This window comes from Mobula birostris, chromosome 17 (assembly GCF_030028105.1).
Source record: "Mobula birostris isolate sMobBir1 chromosome 17, sMobBir1.hap1, whole genome shotgun sequence".
Classification (NCBI taxonomy): domain Eukaryota; kingdom Metazoa; phylum Chordata; class Chondrichthyes; order Myliobatiformes; family Myliobatidae; genus Mobula; species Mobula birostris.
The window spans coordinates 15,936,959-15,954,282 of NC_092386.1; the positions used below are offsets into that span (position 1 = coordinate 15,936,959).

The window sequence follows — 17,324 nt, forward strand, 5'->3', positions numbered from 1 at the left end:
GATAAGGGGGAAGCCTTTTAGGACCGAGATGAGGAAAAACTTCTTCACACAGAGAGTGGTGAATCTGTGGAATTCTCTGCCACAGGAAACAGTTGAGGCCAGTTCATTGGCTATATTTAAGAGGGAGTTAGATAAGGCCCTTGTGGCTAAAGGGATCAGGGGGTATGGAGAGAAGGCAGGTACGGGGTTCTGAGTTGGATGATCAGCCATGATCATACTGAATAGTGGTGCAGGCTCGAAGGGCTGAATGACCTACTCCAGCACCTATTTTCTATGTTTCTATATGCATACAGAAAACCAGAATAGATGTATTAATAATAAACAAAAAAAAATCTCCATTAAGTACCTACTTCTTAATCAGGGCCTCCCAATTTTCCTGAACAAAATCCCAAGCTACAAGACATCCGACCAGGCTTCTGCAGGAGGCTCCTAGGAGAAAGGGTAATTCTTGTATCCTTACAGTGTCATGATTCAAGCTATTGTACATCAACCTAAGAAATTAAAAGAAGATAACCCATTCAATATCAGCAAAGTGAAACTTAAGAAGTATTCATCCGGAGGTAACGAGCAAGAGAAAATCTGCAGACGCTGGAAATCCAGGCAACACACGCAATATGCTGGAGTAACTCAGCAGGCCAGGCAGCATCTATGAAAAAAAGTAAACAATCGATGTTTTGGGCCAAGACCTTTCATCAGGCTAGCAGAGGGAAGGAGTACCTTACACCTCCTTCAGAAGAGACACATCTCCACCCTGTTGCCCAGTTTAAATATGCAGCGGGCAATATACACCACCATTTATGAAGAAACTCTAAATATTCTGATTTAAATCGACACTATTTGCAAGTGGCAGAGGAAACTTCCCAAGGCATTTACTGTGTAGCATTTAACCACATTTTCATGAACAAAAATACAGCTTGGCATCTTGAAAATGAAAATGAGGAATTCTCAACAACCTTTTACGTCACTTTCCTTTAGTGTTCAAGATCTATTGAAATAAGATGGTTAATATCATTACAACATTACCAGAGTGCCTGGACGACGTTAAGGAAAATGTTGTCACATTTTTGGAGGTAATAGATTCATTAACATCATAATAAGTACAAATCATTTGTCAGAATTGAAGCACATTGCATTCAATTCTGGTCACCCCGTAAGAGGAAGTATGTGGAAGATTTGGAGAAGGTATAGAAGAGGTTTATCTGGATACTGCTTGGATTAGAGGGCATATGGTTCAAATGAGAGGTTGGACAAACTTGGGTTTATTTATTTTAGGTAATGATACAGTGTGGAGCGTGGAGCAGGCTCAGCTAGCCAGCAACATCACAATCCTGGTTAGCCCTCACCTAGTCATAGGACAATTTTATGGTTACAAATTAACGGTACTTCTTTGGACTGTAAGAGGCAACTGGAGGACTCGGAGAAAACCCACATATTCCACGGTGAGGATGAACAGAAACTCCTTATAGGATGATGCTGGAACTGAACTCTGAGCTCCAAAACACCCCAACTGTAATAGTGTTAGGCTAACTGCTACACTACCTTGACTCCGTTTTCTTTGGAGTAGTGCAAGTTGAAGGGACACCTGATACAACTCTATAAGGTCATGTCAGGCTTAGACAGAGAAGGCAGCTGGAATCCTTCTCCCCAGAGTGGTCAGTATCTGGAATGCGCTGCCAAGGGTGGTAGTGGAAGCAAATGTGAAAGAGCCTCTGAGACTGACACATGAATATGCAGAGAAGGGCACAAAACAGACACTGTGTTGGCAGAGGGAATAGCTTAGTTAATCCTTTAATTAGTTAGGTCTTGAATTAATTTGGCAGAACCAGTGCTGTACTGTTATATGTTTTATTTCATAAATGATGAGCATTTCTAATGGAACAGATTGGAAAAGGGGAAAATAAATGCACTGCTTCCATGTGAACATTTCATGAGATCAATAAACTATTACTCAGATTGAAAGTCAATGTCCTACAAACCAGAGCAGATGCTCAGCTTTGTTGGTTTTTGCCATAGCTCTAAGTGTATTCATTCGATCCATACCTGATTGCAAATGATTACCTATCCGGCGCATGAGCGCCCAGCCCTCATCGGTACGGCTCCAACACTGAAAATGGTCCTGGCTAGATCCAATGGTAACCTGCTAATTAAAGAAACTCAACTGAGTCAGATATTTTAGAAAGGGTGGAGTAGGGAGAAAGTGGAAAGGATATAAGTACTGGAAATAAAAGGATATTAAATAGAGACAGTTTAGAAACAGAAATTATAGAAATGAAATGCGGTATGAATATCTATTCTGCACTAATTGTGGATTGTTCTTTCAAAGAATGTATCTTAACTTAAGCTTCAAAATAATGGAACCAACCTGGTACCAAAACAAAATGTGTGCAATATACCACACAAATACTTTCATTTCTCACTTCATATTCCATTATATTTCATGAAAATACCATGAGGAATTTGAGGAGGTTTCCTATGTCACCAAAGACTCCAGCAGATCAGTTCAGGTAACAGTTAAATGATTACATCACCATCTGGTGATGGTGCTAAACAGCAACTCCTTCACTTGCATCTTTGGAAACAGCTTTATTTCTATCTTTCATATCTCTTTTTTTCCCTTTCAAGGTTCTTTTGAAGACCCTGACCTGGAGTTACACTCTGACTTCAGTTCTTTGCAAGAATGGGACCTGTTCAGGGCCTCACAATGGTTTGCATTTCGATATGCCAAGGATGCAGCCGAGAAGACTAGCCGGATTTTCATGGCTCTAGAGGCGGGCTGATTCAAAGCTGGTGCCGCCACTGACTGATGCATCGTGGGAGGACAAGGAAGATCGGAAGCAGTGGACTTCCTGCTGGCTGTGTGCTCCAAGGCAAAGAGCCTGGAAAAAACGAGGCAACAGACTTTTAACACCATAAATCAGCCAATTGTTTTGTTCTGTCTCCCCTCTCGTTGTGAAACGAGGACACCACTTTTTCCCTTATTAGGGAGAGAGAGAAAGAGCCTGTGGTATTGTCAAATAACAGGTGAACAAGTAGTCTTTGGGGTACTGCAAGTCTGTGTCTTTATCAATGTTTTGCTGCACATGGTGGGGGATGCTGATGCTTTTTTTGCAGGTGGGGAGGGGGTGTTGCCTTGTTGCTGCTTGTGTGTGGGAGGGGGCTAACTGGGGTGTGCTTTGGAGTTCTAACGTTTGACCCTATTCTGGCTGGCGCCAGTTACCAGCAGAGTTCTACACGGTTACGGCTGCTTTTTACATTCTATGTCAATGATTTGGACTGTGGGATTAATGAATTTGTGGCGAAATTTGCTGATGATACAAAGATAGGTGTGGAGGAGTGGGTAGTGTTGAGGAAACAGAAAGCCTGCAGAGAGACTTAGATAGTTTAGGGGAATGGGCAAAGAAGTGGCAAATGAAATACAATGTTGGAAAGTGTACAGTCATGCACTTTGGTGAAAGAAATAAACAGGCAGACTATCATTTTATTGAAGAGAGAGTTCAAAACGCTGAAATGCAAAGGGACTTGGGAGTCCTTTTGCAGTATACCCTAAATTAACCTCCAAGTTGAGTCAGTGGTGAAGAAGGCGAATGCAATGTTGGCATTTATTTCTAGAGGTATAGAATATAAGAGCAGGGATGTGATGTTGAGATTCTGTAAGGCACTCGTGAGACCGCACTGGGAGTATTGTGTGCAGTTTTGGACTCCTTATTTTAGAAAGGATATACTGATATTGGAGAGGGTTCAGACAAGATTCACAAGAATAATTCCAGGGATGAAAGGTTTACCATATAAGGACGTCTGGCAGCTCTTGATCAGGAGAATGGTGGGGATCTCATAGAATCATTCTGAATGTTATAAGGCCTGAACAGATTAATATGGCAAAGTTATTTTCCATGGTAGAGGAGTCTAGGACAAGAGGGCACAACTTCAGGATTGAAGGATGTCCATTTAGAATAGAGATGTGGAGAAATTACTTTAGTCAGAGGGTGGTAAATCTGTGGAATTTGTTGCCATGATCGGCTGTGGAGGCCAAGTCATTGGGTGCAGTTAAGGCAGAGATAGATAGGTTCTTGATTAGCCAGGGCATCAAAGGGTATGGGGAGAAGTGAGGGAGTTGGGATGACTGGAAGACTTGGATCAGCCCTTGATAGCAGACTCCATGGGCCAAATGGCCTACTTCTGCTCCTATATCTTATGGTCTTATGGACTGGTTTTAAGGTGCTAGTAACCCACCTTTGCTCTTTCTCCTGGTCAGTAGAAATGGTTCCACCAGGCTTAATCTCTAAGCCACACGTGAAGTCTAGGGGCAGGACTTGGTTGTCAGGGACTGTTTCACGTGCATGCCATTGGAAGCCTTTAATAAGTAGTGGGAGCTTGTCCCTATTACCACCCCCCCCGCCAGCTACAACACCTTTTAAACTATTCAATTGTACCTGTATGCAACTCAAATGTAACACTAAAATTCTACAAGTGTGAACACATACGAATTACTGGAGATACAAAATAGACCCTCGTATGTAAAGCATGAAGGAAATGTCACTGAAGCTACTCACACACTGAAGTCTGAAGAATTCATCCACCTGCCAAACAGATTACTTGCATTCTGAACACAGGTATCATAATTCAAATCGCATGCTACAGCAAGTAGTTTGGAACGAAATTGATTTTTCAGAAATGGAAGCATCGTTGCTCCAGGTTTGTTGGTCAATCAAGTGTCCAAAAATATCAAAAATATAATCCTGCAACACAAACACATACAGTTTGGATGTGGTGAATAAAGTATATTCCAGCTTATCTGTGGCAGTTATCACATTTCAGAAACATTCCAAACTGTAGAAGTCGAGGGCTATGTGAGAAGGAAGGGTTAGATTGATCCTGAAGTAGGTGAAAAGAAAGGTACAACATGATGGGCTGAAGGGCCTGTAATGTGATGTGATGTTCTAAGTTCTGGTGGAAGATAATTATTCAAAAAGTTCCATTTACAGAGAATATGACCCCCGTGGGTTTTAGAGTTCATGTTCTTACCAGCATCAGCTTACACCCCATCAAGGACCTCCTGTATCAATAGAAAGGTGCTAGATAAAGGCCAGTATCATTATGAAGAATCCTGCCCACCCTGATCATGGATTGACTGCCCCACACCCATCAGGGAGGAGGCTGTGTAGCATCCACATCAGGACCAGCAGACTCAAAAGCATTTACCTTCCCCAAGCAGTAAGGCTGATTAACACCTCCGTCCACTAACCCACCGACACATTAGTTTCATAAAAGTAGCATTTGCAGAATTATATTTAGTGATGGAACTATGAGAATAAAGACAAAGACTTTTTATTTTTTCCTCAATTATATTAATCTCTGTTTCATTTTGCTAGAGATTTATCAGCTGTGCAGTACATCATTTAGCTGTGGGCCACAATGTATGGAAATTCAATCAATCAAGTGTCCCATGCTATTGAATTGGGCTTGCTCTTGGAAAGGCTTTTGTTTCACATGCAGCATCAATATAAAATACACAAAGGAAAATGGGTGCATCTGGTGCTGGTGTGGTGCAGTTGGTGGTGGTTATGGAGGAGAGTCTAGAAGATAGAACAGTACAGTACAGTCCATGCCCTCTGGTCCACAATGTTGTGCTGACCTTTAACCTATTCCAAGATCACTCGAACTCTTCCTCCTACATAGACCTCCAATTCTGAAACATCCATGTGCCCAACTAAAAGTTTTATAAATTTCCCTAATAAATCTGCCACTACCATTGCCCCGGCAGGATGTTCCATGCACCCACCATTCTCTGTTTAAAAAGCTTACCGCCAACATCCACATGGGCCGCCACAGTAGAGTAGCAGTTCGTGCAATGCTATTACAGTTCAGGGCGCCAGAGTTGAACTCTAGCGCTCTCTGTAAGGAGTTTGTATGTTCTCCCATGATTACATGGGTATCCTCCAGGTGCTCAGGGTCCCTCCCACATTGCAAAAACACACCGGTTAGTAGGTTAGTTGGCCATTGTAAATTGCTGTGTGATTAGGCTAGGGTTAAACATACGTTGGGTAGTGTGGCTCATTGGGCCAGGAGGGTCTGTTCCACGCCATGTCACTAAATAGATAAATCACCCCCTGTATAATCGCCTCGGGGAGTCTTGGGGTGGAGAGCAGTTCCTGCACTGGATAGGGGGTGAACTGGGCTTGTTGATAAATGACAGGTGGTCATTGGGAAAGGGGCATGAGTTAGGATTGTCACCAGGGTGGGGGCAGCTCTCAAAGGAAGCCAATAAATAAACTGGATACCCATCATGAACAGGGAAAGCCATCTTTAGGTCATGTGAACATGAACAGGGAGAGTCACTTAAAAACAACTTGTACCGTAAGAATAGGTGACAGGGTGGAGATAACATCTCTACCAAAGGAGGTGCTAGTTGCTCCTTCACTCTGTCCCTATGCTACCCTGCAGGTCACCCTTATGCAAGGTGTAGCACCTGCTGAACCACCCCAAGCACCCCCATCCCCATCTTTAGGTCATGTGAAGTCATGAGAGCAGGTGGTAGATGTTTGAATGAGTGGCTGGCACACATCACATGTCTTGGTTAGGCGGCCACTGACACCAGGCAGACAGGCTCTGAAGAATATTGATAAATGTTGGGGTCACTGTCAGAAGAAAGCAATGGTAACCCACTTCTGAAGAAAAGTTTGAAGAACAATCATGATCGCCACATAATATGACACAGCACGTAATGGTGGTAATGATGACTGTCAGAACAAACAATGCTAATAAAACCTGGTTGGATCGTATGCACAAACAAGAGACATGCTTTGAGTCAACTTGACTCATCTACTCTCAGCAATGTTCTGAAGGACCCTTGCTCCATCATTCACTCAATGCAGAAATATAATCAGAATCAGGTGTGATATCACTGGCAAATATCATGAAATTTGTTGTTTTATGGCAGCAATACATAATAAAAACTATAAATTAAAATAGAAAATATTAAAAAATAAATTAAATTAGTAGTGCAACATAATCAAATAATTCTTGCAAAAACAGAGCAAAAGATATTGAGGTCATGGTGCATGGACAAACAACTTGTTATATTGTTGAATTTCTAGTGAACATCTCCACAAACTTGGGGCAGCATGGTAGTGAAGTGGTTAGCGTAACGATATTACAGTATCAGTGACCCAGATTCAGTTCCTCCACAGTCTGTGAGGAGTTTGTACGTTCTCTCCGTTACCACTGGATTTCTTCTGGGTGGTTCTGTTTCCACCCACATTCCAAAGATGTACATGCTAGTAGGTTCATTGGTCACATGGATGTAATTGGACAGCGTGACCTGTTACCTTGAGGTATTGCTAAATATAAATCTAAACCAGAACAAATTAATTCTCCTCTAGAAATGTTGGTTTTCACATGTTTTGGAAAATAGTGCAGAACTGACGGAATTTTGGGCAAGTATCGATCACAGTTGTTGGATATATGTCACAGGTTGAAATGCTAATTTTTTAAAAAATGCATGAACCCAAAACACTACCTTGCTAATCCTCTTCCACACTTTTTGTTTTGTCATTTGTATTTTTTAATACACTGAACCAAACTGCTGCCAGAAAACAACAACACACTTTATTAGATACACCTGTACACCTCATTAAAGCAAAGATCTGATCAACCAGCATAGAAGCATTTAGACATGGGCAAGAAATTCAGTTGTGTAGATGGGGAAGAAATGTGATCTGAGTGACTTTATACCGTGGAGTGACTTGAATGTTTAGAGAATCTCAGAAACTGTTCATCTTCTGGGATTTTCATGCAAAATTGTCCCTAGAGTTTATAGAGAATGGTGCCCAAAAAAAGAAATCCAGTGAGCAGCGGTTCTGTGGGTGAAAACACCTTATTAATGAGAGAGGTCAGAGAGGACTGACCAAATTGGTTCAAGTTAACAGAAAGGCATCAATAACTCAAATAACCATGGGTTACAACAGTAGTGTGCAGATGAGCATCTCTGAATGCACTCAACATCAAAACTGAATTGGATGGACTACAGCAGCAGAAGACCACAAAGGTATACACATATACAAATGTACAGTATTATTTGTCTCCACTGAGTGAAAATAATATTTATGTCTTGCACTGTACTGCTGCCACAAAACAACACATTTCATGATCAGTGATAGTAAACCTGATTCTGATGTTACTTCAGGGATATGTTAAATTAACAAGATCACGAAGGTAAAAAAACAGATACCTTTATCCGATTAGAGATTGTGAGCTCCCCTCTGTTTTGCAGAAGTATGTAGATATTGTAGAGCTGACACAGGGCCTCGTTTATTGGCATAGTGCTAGTTTCCTGCTTCAAATAGCTGGTCAACTTCCGCACCTTCTTGATTGACATTTTCCCTACACTACAGGATAACAAAACACATTAATCTCTACAATTTGGTAAGTTTTTAATTGCATTGTGGCAGGTCGGGATTTTATTCATGGGAGTGTAGGAGACTGGAGGGTAATCTTACAGGTGTATAAAACCATGAGGGGCAAAGACAGGGTGAATGCACACAGTCTTTCACTTTTCCCCAGGGAAAGGGAATCAAGAACTAGAGGGGAAAGGTTTAAGATGAGAAGCAAAGATTTAAAAGAGAGCCAAGAGGCAACTTCCTCATGCAGATGGCAGTGGATTCATGTACAACAAGCTGACAGAGAGAGTGGTTGAGGCTGATACAACAACAACATTTAAAAGATATTTGGACAGGTATGGATAGGAAGGAGGTACAGCTGGGCTTCCCAACCTGGGGTCCACGGACAGGAAAAATGTTGGGAAACACTGATTTACAGGGATAAGGGATGGACAGGGACAAATGCATCTCAGATCTTGTGACATTAATCCAGAGGTGCTTCAACAGTCGTGAATGAGATATAAAACTTTGTCAATATGGCCATTTTATGAAATGTTACAAGAACAAAGAAAAAAAGACAAAGTAAAAATCATGGTTGCCTGATATTCAGACTTGAGATAAAGGGGCATTCCATTGTTAACAATTGATCTTTAAATTATCTGAGTCACCTCCTACAGAAAAACCCAGAAGCTTCTAGTAAATAAAATATCATCTATTTCCAGAAAAGTTACTGAATAATTACACTAATGTAGGTGATTATCTTAAAACTGTAAGCAAACAGAGTAAAGTTACTTGAAAAATAACAATTCTACACCCTGATCCAACATGTGATTTGCTCAGATGGATGCTCAGATGGCACGGAATAGTTGGGTTGAAGGGTCTGTTCATGTTGTTCCATGACTTCAATAAACAACAATAACAAAACATACACATTTGTAGAGCATTGAATGATAAAAGAGCCAAAGGTATCAATTACCTTGCAATCAGAAAGGCATTATTGATAAGCTGCGCTCAGTCATGATCACTTAAAGCCTCACGATTAGTTCATAATAATCCCATTAATTCCCCTGTGCTGCTCTTGTCATATTCAACGATATAGTAACCATTACTATTTATGTTAAACTTCACCCAAGTGACACCTTGATCTTTAAGATCAATGGAATCTAATGGAAAACAAAGTGCAAATATATCTCTAAGCAATTGCTGAATTCCTGATTAAACTAGACCAATAAAGGTTATTTATATTGCTTTTAGTTATAAAATGTCAATAGCAGTGAATTTTCACTGCACAGTGTAACTGTATAAGTACAGACAACAGCTGTGGAGTGAGATCAATTTTTACTGTTTGTAAGTTACTGAGGTTAAGTGTTTTGTCTTATTGTGCTGTCTTGATAGCAGTTCAAAATAACGTATTCTGTCCAGGGATATGTTTCTTGTATGTCTGTTAATAAACCACTATCAACTCTCTTCTCTGAAAGTAGTATATTCAAAGCCAACAATCATTAAAATATTAGTGACTGAATAAACTTTCTACAGTAGCTGCAAATAGAAGATCAAAGAGTTTGCTGGAATTTTGCATTCAGTTAATCCAGCGGTCCCCAACCACCGGGCCACGGACCAGTACCGGGCCGCAAAGCATGTGGTACTGGGCTGCGAGGAAACGATATGAGTCAGCTGCACCTTTCGTCATTCCCTGTCACACACTGTTGAACTTGAACATAGGGTTGCCAACTGTCCCGTATTTGCCGGGACATCCCGTATATTGGGCAAAATTGGTTTGTCCCATACAGGACCGCCCTTGTCCCGTATTTCCCCACCAAGGTAGAGCATTCCTATGAAACCTTTCGTACCGAAGTGGCATGAGGTGAAGAAGAAATTACCATTCATTTATATGGGAAAAATTTTTGAGCGTTCCCAGACCCAAAAAATAACTTACCAAATAACACATAAAACCGAAAATAAATGACACTACCATATAGTAAAAGCAGGAATGATATGATAATTACACTTACTATAGAAAGTAAAAATAACGTATGTACAGTGTAGTCAGGAAGATTAAGCCAAAACTGATTTGTGGGGAAAAAATCGGCACGTACGCGCATGCGCACACAGGCGCCCGCGTAAGGCTTCATGGTCATAGTAGTCTTTCCTGGGGTAAACACAAGTGTTCCGGGATTTGACTGCTACTTTTGTCCCTTATTTGGGAGTGAGAAAGTTGGCAACCCTAACTGTAAAAGACATATTGAGGTGAGTTTAACCCTACTTGAACACCCCACCACGGTCGGCCGGTCCGCAAGAATATTGTCAATATTAAACCGGTCCGCTGTGCAAAAAAGGTTGGGGACCCCTGAGTTATTCCACATCATACGGTACTCCATTTTTTAAAACTATTCATTCAAGGGATCTGGATATTGCTGGTAAAACAGGCATTAGTTATCCTTAGCCAATTGCTCCCAAAGGAGTGTCTGTAGTGACATATACAGCAATGGGCAATTGTAGATATATTAAGGTGCCTAAGATTTTTGCACTGTACTGTACTGGTCAACACAGGACAACGATTTTGTAAATCTGGCAGGACTAAAGTTTGTTGGGAATGGTGAGGGTGGAATCTATGACCAATGAACCTCCGAAAGGAAAAGACCCTACTCCTGAAGGCTTAGAGGGACCACGCCCCAGGGTGTCGTTACGGATAGAGGGAAGCGATGCTAAAGCCATCCTCGACCCCGGGGCGCAGGTCAAGTTGTACAGTTCGTTTTACAACCGGTGTCTGAAGCATTTACCCTTGACAACCGTAAGGGCACCAGAGACTCTGGGTAGTAGTGGCAGTAGTTATCCAGAAGACGATGATTGTTTAATGACCCTGGAGTTCATGGGGGCATTGCCTGGGCACTCAGCGTGTCGAGTTGCTTCTGAGGACGTGTGTAGCAGCCTTGAGCCAGTACTGAATTTAGATGAGACCCAGCGGTGGTACGGCCTGAGGAAAGTAGCTGAGGGTGAGACCCTCTTAGTAGATGCTCCGAGCTACCACGAGGGAGGGGAGTTGACCGCTGAAGACACCTCAGTGAGAAAGGGGTCGCGGCAACTGGACCCTGGTGGCATGGAAGATGAAGGCAGCGTGTGTGTGGATTATGCGACGTGGTTTAATGTGCTGGATCTGAGGAGTGGATGTTGCCAGATCCCGAGGAGTGCGGCTGTTGAGCCAAAGACGGCAGTTATTAGTTCCCTAGGATTCTTTCGATCCGAAAAGATGCCCAAGGGCATATCCGGAGCCCCTGCATCGTTCCCGCAGGACATGAGGAAGACCATGGGGGAAATGAAGGTGTGTGGAGTTTTGGCGTATGTGGATGACCGCCTAGAGCTTGGATTCGCCTGGGGGGACTATGAGGCGAGGCGAGTGGCTGAGCCCAGGTGACAGAAGCGAAGTGTCAAACGTGGAGGAGTTTTTGGCTGGAGGAGTTTGGTGCAATGTGAGAAAAATGACCCAACATACCAATTGAAGTTCCTGGTGTTGGAACAGACGGTGGTGGACCTGGAGATGGAAACCCAGGTCGTCAATCTGAATGAAACTGAATGAAATTGGTGAGGGGGACTTTCGCAGCAGTTAACATAACAAAGAAGCCCTTTCAATTATAACATAACAAAGAAGTCATTTTAATTAGACTACGCAGTGACATAAAAAAGAAACTCCTTACATATGCATCATTCGATAAGAATGAAAAAATTATTCAGAAATTCAAACATTGCAAAGTTGAATGAGTTATTAATATAAACCAACAATGTAGGAATAAATAAATGCTACTTGTTAACAGATTAAAGGACACAATTTATCTCAAAATGTAAATTGTTGAATTCTAACGAAGGGTATTAGTCTTCATACAAAGATGCAGATTTGGAGATAATTCAATGCTGGATCAATGAATAGTCCTGCAGTCCAAATCAACAACTGAGATAAAAACCAGAACCCATGTGAAACGTGCTTTCTCAATCACCAAAGTCCCTGATAAAGCTGCCAAGTATAGGTTAACATAAAAGAGTAAAAGTGAAAGAGAATTACTTGTTTTATTCTTAAGGAGCCACTTTTTGATGCACTTTGGCTGTTTATAGTCCACACAACCACTGGTTATATACGTCAGTGGAATGTGCCACAGGTGACTAAAAATAACATGAAAGCTTTAATTAATTTTTGTTGCAATTACTAAAATGATACAAAAAGAGGAGCAGAGTTAATGAAAATAGAATTCTGAGAAACTATTGGGTTTTAGCCTGAAACGTCGACTGTGCTTCTTCCTATAGATGCTGCCTGGCCTGCTGCATTCCACCAGCATTTTGTGTGTGTTGGTTTATTTTTAATCTTTGGTTCACAAAACTGTTGTCTTTGTAAAGAGCCAAACCACATGCTAAAGGAAAGGAACTAAATATTTCATATTTCCATTCATAATTAGAAGAATTCTACCCTGTTAAACCAATTATAACACATTGAATTACATCATGTAGTATGCCATTTCTCAGAAACATAGAAAACCTACAGCACAATACAAGCCCTTTGGCCCATAAAGCTGTGCCGAACATGTCTTTACCTTAGAACAACCCAGGCTTACCCATAGCCCTCTATTTTTCTAAACTCCACATACCTATCCAGGAACTTCTTAAAAGACCCTATTGTTTCTGCCTCCACCACCACCGACGGCAGCCCATTCCATTCACTCACCACTCTCTGCATAAAAAACATACCCCTGATATCTCCTCTGTACCTACTTCCAAGCACGATAAAACTGTGCCCACTTGTGCTAGCCATTTCAGCCCTGGGAAAAAGCCTCTGACTATCCACACGATCAATACCTCTCATTATCTTGTACGCCTCTATCAGGTCACCTCTCATCCTCTGTCGCTCCAAGGAGAAAAGGCCGAGTTCACTCAACCTATTCTCATAAAGCATAATCCCCAATCCAGGCAACCTCCTTGTAAATCTCCTCTGCACCCTTTCTATAGTTTCCACATCCTTCCTGTAGTGAAGCGACCAGAATTGAGCACAGTGCTCCAAGTGGGGTCTGACCAGGGTCCTACATAGCTGCAACATTACCTCTTGGCTCCTAAATTCGATTCCACGATTGATGAAGGCCAATACACTGTGTGCCTTCTTAATCACAGAGTCAACTTGCGTTGTAGCTTTGAGTGTACTATGGATACAGACCCCAAGATCCCTCTGATCCTCCACACTGCCAAGAGTCTTACCATTAATATTATATTCTGCCATCATATTTGACCTACCAAAATGAACAACCTCACACTTATCTGGGTTGAACTCCATCTGCCACTGCTCAGCCCAGTTTTGCATCCTATCAATGTCCTGCTGTAATCTCTGACAGCCCTCCACACTATCCACAGCACCTCCAACCTTTTTGTCATCAGCAAATTTACTCACAAATCCAATGCCACATTTAAGTTTGGGCAAATCAAAGGTAGTAACAAATTAGGTGGAAGATTGAAAATCTGGCTGTGTGATACCACAACAACAACTTCTTACTCCATGTCAGCAAGACCATGGAGTTGATCAATGATCTCAAGCGAAGGAAACCAGAGGTCCATCAGCCAGTCCTCATTGGGGGAACAGAGGTGGAGAGGGTCAGCATCTTTAAATTTCACAGTGTTATTATTTCACAGGATTTGTTCTGGGCCCAGCACATAGTGCAATTATGAAGAATGCATGACAGTGCCTCTACTTCCTTAGAAGTTTGCAGGAAACTCAGCATAACCTCCAACTATTGAGGTAAAAGTTAACCAATGGAAGAGCATGACCCTCTTTTCTGTGAAAAACTTTTCCTTTATCACACTATCATCCATTTTCTTTCGTTGTTGATATCCCAGATACTAAAATGAGTCATAATTATCCATCGGTTGTATTGTATCCTGCTGCTCTGTCTTGTATGCTGTTAGCTCTGTTGCTTCTTTCTTTATGTTTAATGTTCTGCATTTATCCAGTCCAAGGTCCATGTTTATATAGAACATAGAATAGTACAGCACAGTACAGGCCCTTCGGCCCATAATGTGCCGACCCTCAAACCCTGCCTCCCATATAAGCCCCCACCTTAAATTCCTCAATATACCTGTCTAGTGGTCTCTTAATCTTCACTAGCGTATCTGCCTCCACCACTGACTCAGACAGTTCATTCCCCGCACGAACCACTCTCTGAGTAAAAAACCTTCCTTTAATATCCCCCTTGAACTTCCCACCCCTTACCTTAAAGCCATGTCCTCTTGTATTGAGCAGTGGTGCCCTGGGGAAGAGGCGCTGGCTATCCACTCTATCTATTCCTCTTATTATCTTGTACACCTCTATCATGTCTCCTCTCATCCTCCTTCTCTGCAAAGAGTAAAGCCCTAGCTCCCTTAATCTCTGATCATAATGCATACTCTCTAAACCAGGCAGCATCCTGGTAAATCTCCTCTGTACCCTTTCCATATCTTTTGAAAATAGTTCAACTATTTGAATTAATTGCTTTAGGAGTGTATAATTCCAAACTATCCATGTATGAGAGGTGTGTTAAGTTATAGCCCATTTCATTGTTTCTGATTTGATACCCAAATTTCGTTGAATTCAGTAAATTAGAAAATGGGTTTAAAGCTAGGCAGAATCGTAGAGGACTTAAAGAGTTGCCCTGGAAAATGCCTCAGTTTATTCTGATTGTTCTTTTTTGGTGGTTAATAGATAGGGTGATTATAGTGCGTCAATGCTTCATTAGATTTTGCAGGAATTTCACAAGTATTGGGTGGAGATTATAGATGTTAAGAACTTCTCTTAACCATGAATGTGGGACAGAGTCAAATGCCTTTTGGTAGTCAACAAAGCAACATGAAAGGTTTCTGCTTTTCCGCCGGGTTGATATGCATTAATAGGTACAGATGAAGGCATGTAATTTTTTTATAACAATAATTATGAACATTGTCACTTCCAGTACTTTTTCCAATTGTTGGTAGTTTTTTTAACCTCTTTCAGCATATCCATTGTAACTTCAGGTATTTGAATTTTTTCAGTCATGTGTGTGCATTCCTTTTCTTCACTAATCCAGCTTACTTCTTGATTGTGTGTCACCCTGTCTGACCATATATTAGACAAAAAGTTCATTATCTTTGTGTTTGTTGGTAATTCCGTGCGAGGGTTGGTGACATTTTGGTGCATTGACTTTTGTATAATGTCCTATATCAACCTTTTACATTGTTTCTGAACAGATAATTCTGTTTTCTTCATCTGGTGCCTTTCATGTATCTATTTAGTCTGGTTTCATATCCACCAAACTTTTGTTTAAATGCATCGATGATCTCTACAGTGCTTTTGTTAGGCTGATAGTATCTTCAATGGACCTTATATTTTCCCAGCATTTCATAGAACATAGAAACATAGAATAGTACAGCACAGTACAGGCCCTTCGGCCCACAATCTTGTGCCAACCGTGCCTCCCATATAACCCGCCACCTTAAATTCCTCCATATACCTGTCTAGTAGTCTCTTAAATTTCACTAGTGTATCTGCCTCCACCACTGACTCAGGCAGTGCATTCTACGCACCAACCGCTCTCTGAGTAAAAAACCTTCCTCTAATATCCCCCTTGAACTTCCCACCCCTTATCTTAAAGCTATGTCCTCTTGTATTGAGCAGTGGTGCCCTGGGGAAGAGGCACTGACTGTCCAATCTATCTATTCCTCTTATTATCTTGTACACCTCTATCATGTCTCCTCTCATCCTCCTTCTCTCCAAAGAGTAAAACCCTAGCTCCCTTAATCTCTGATCATAATCCATACTCTCTAAACCAGGCAGCATCCTGGGAAATCTCCTCTGTACCCTTTCCAATGCTTCCACATCCTTCCGATAGTGAGGCGACCAGAACTGGACACAGTATTCCCAAGTGTTTTATAGAGCTGCATCATTACCTCGCAACTCTTAAACTCTGTCCCTCGACTTATGAAAGCTAACACCCCATAAGCTTTCTTAACTACCCCATCTACCTGTGAGGTGACTTTCAGGGATCTGTGGACATGTACCCCCAGATCCCTCTGCTCCTCCACACTACCAAGTATCGTGCCTTTCTCTTAACTTAGCTTTTCTCTTAACTCTCTTGCTTGGGTTGTCCAGTTTATACTCCATTAGGTGTGCTATTTCTGCTCTTAAGGTTTCAATGTTTTTTAATCTCTTCTGCCATTTCAGTGTTCTCATTTCATTACTCAGCTTTGAGTCTATTAATGAGTGCCTCTGTTTTGGAGCCATTGCACTGCACTGTTATTAATGCTAACAGTATGTTATTGTGTGCAGTTCTTCAAATGTCTCAAGTTTTCCTAAATGTTTCGAGTTTGAGAGTATTAACAATTTTTGCAAACTTTTATGTTTTGGTCCAAAGTATCGTTTTGTTGGCAGAGCATTCCACAGATTTACTATTCTCTGGCTAAAAAAATACCTCCTTACCTCTGTTCTAAAAGGTCGCCTCTCAACTTTGAGGCTGTGCCCTCTAGTTCTGGCTACCCCCAGCATAGGAAACATTCTCTCCATCTTCACCCTGTCTAGTCCTTTCAACATTCGGTAGGTATCAATGAGATTCCCCCGCATTCTTCTAAATTCCAGTGGGAGAAGCACAAAGCTGCCAAATGTTCCTCACATGTTAACCCCTTCATTCCTAGAGTTGTTTTTGTGAAACTCCTCTGGACTGTCTCCAATTCAACACATCCTTTCTGAGATATGGGGCCCAAAACTGTTGATCGTACTCCAAGTGCAGCCTGACTAGTGTCTTATAAAGACTCAGCATTATCTCCTTGCTTTTATATTCTATTCTCCTTGAAGTAAATGCCAATATTGTATTTGCCTATTTTACCACAGACTCAACCTGTAAATTAACCTTCTGGGAGTCTTGTACAAGGACTCCTAAGTCCTTTTGCACCTCTGATGTTTGAACCTTCTTCCCA

At 41.5% G+C, this 17,324-nt stretch overlaps 1 pseudogene; it reads right to left on the bottom strand.

Annotated features, from left to right (window-relative positions):
• Positions 1-17,324, bottom strand: part of LOC140211351 (leucyl-cystinyl aminopeptidase-like) — an 87,138-nt pseudogene that overhangs the window by 12,632 nt on the left and 57,182 nt on the right.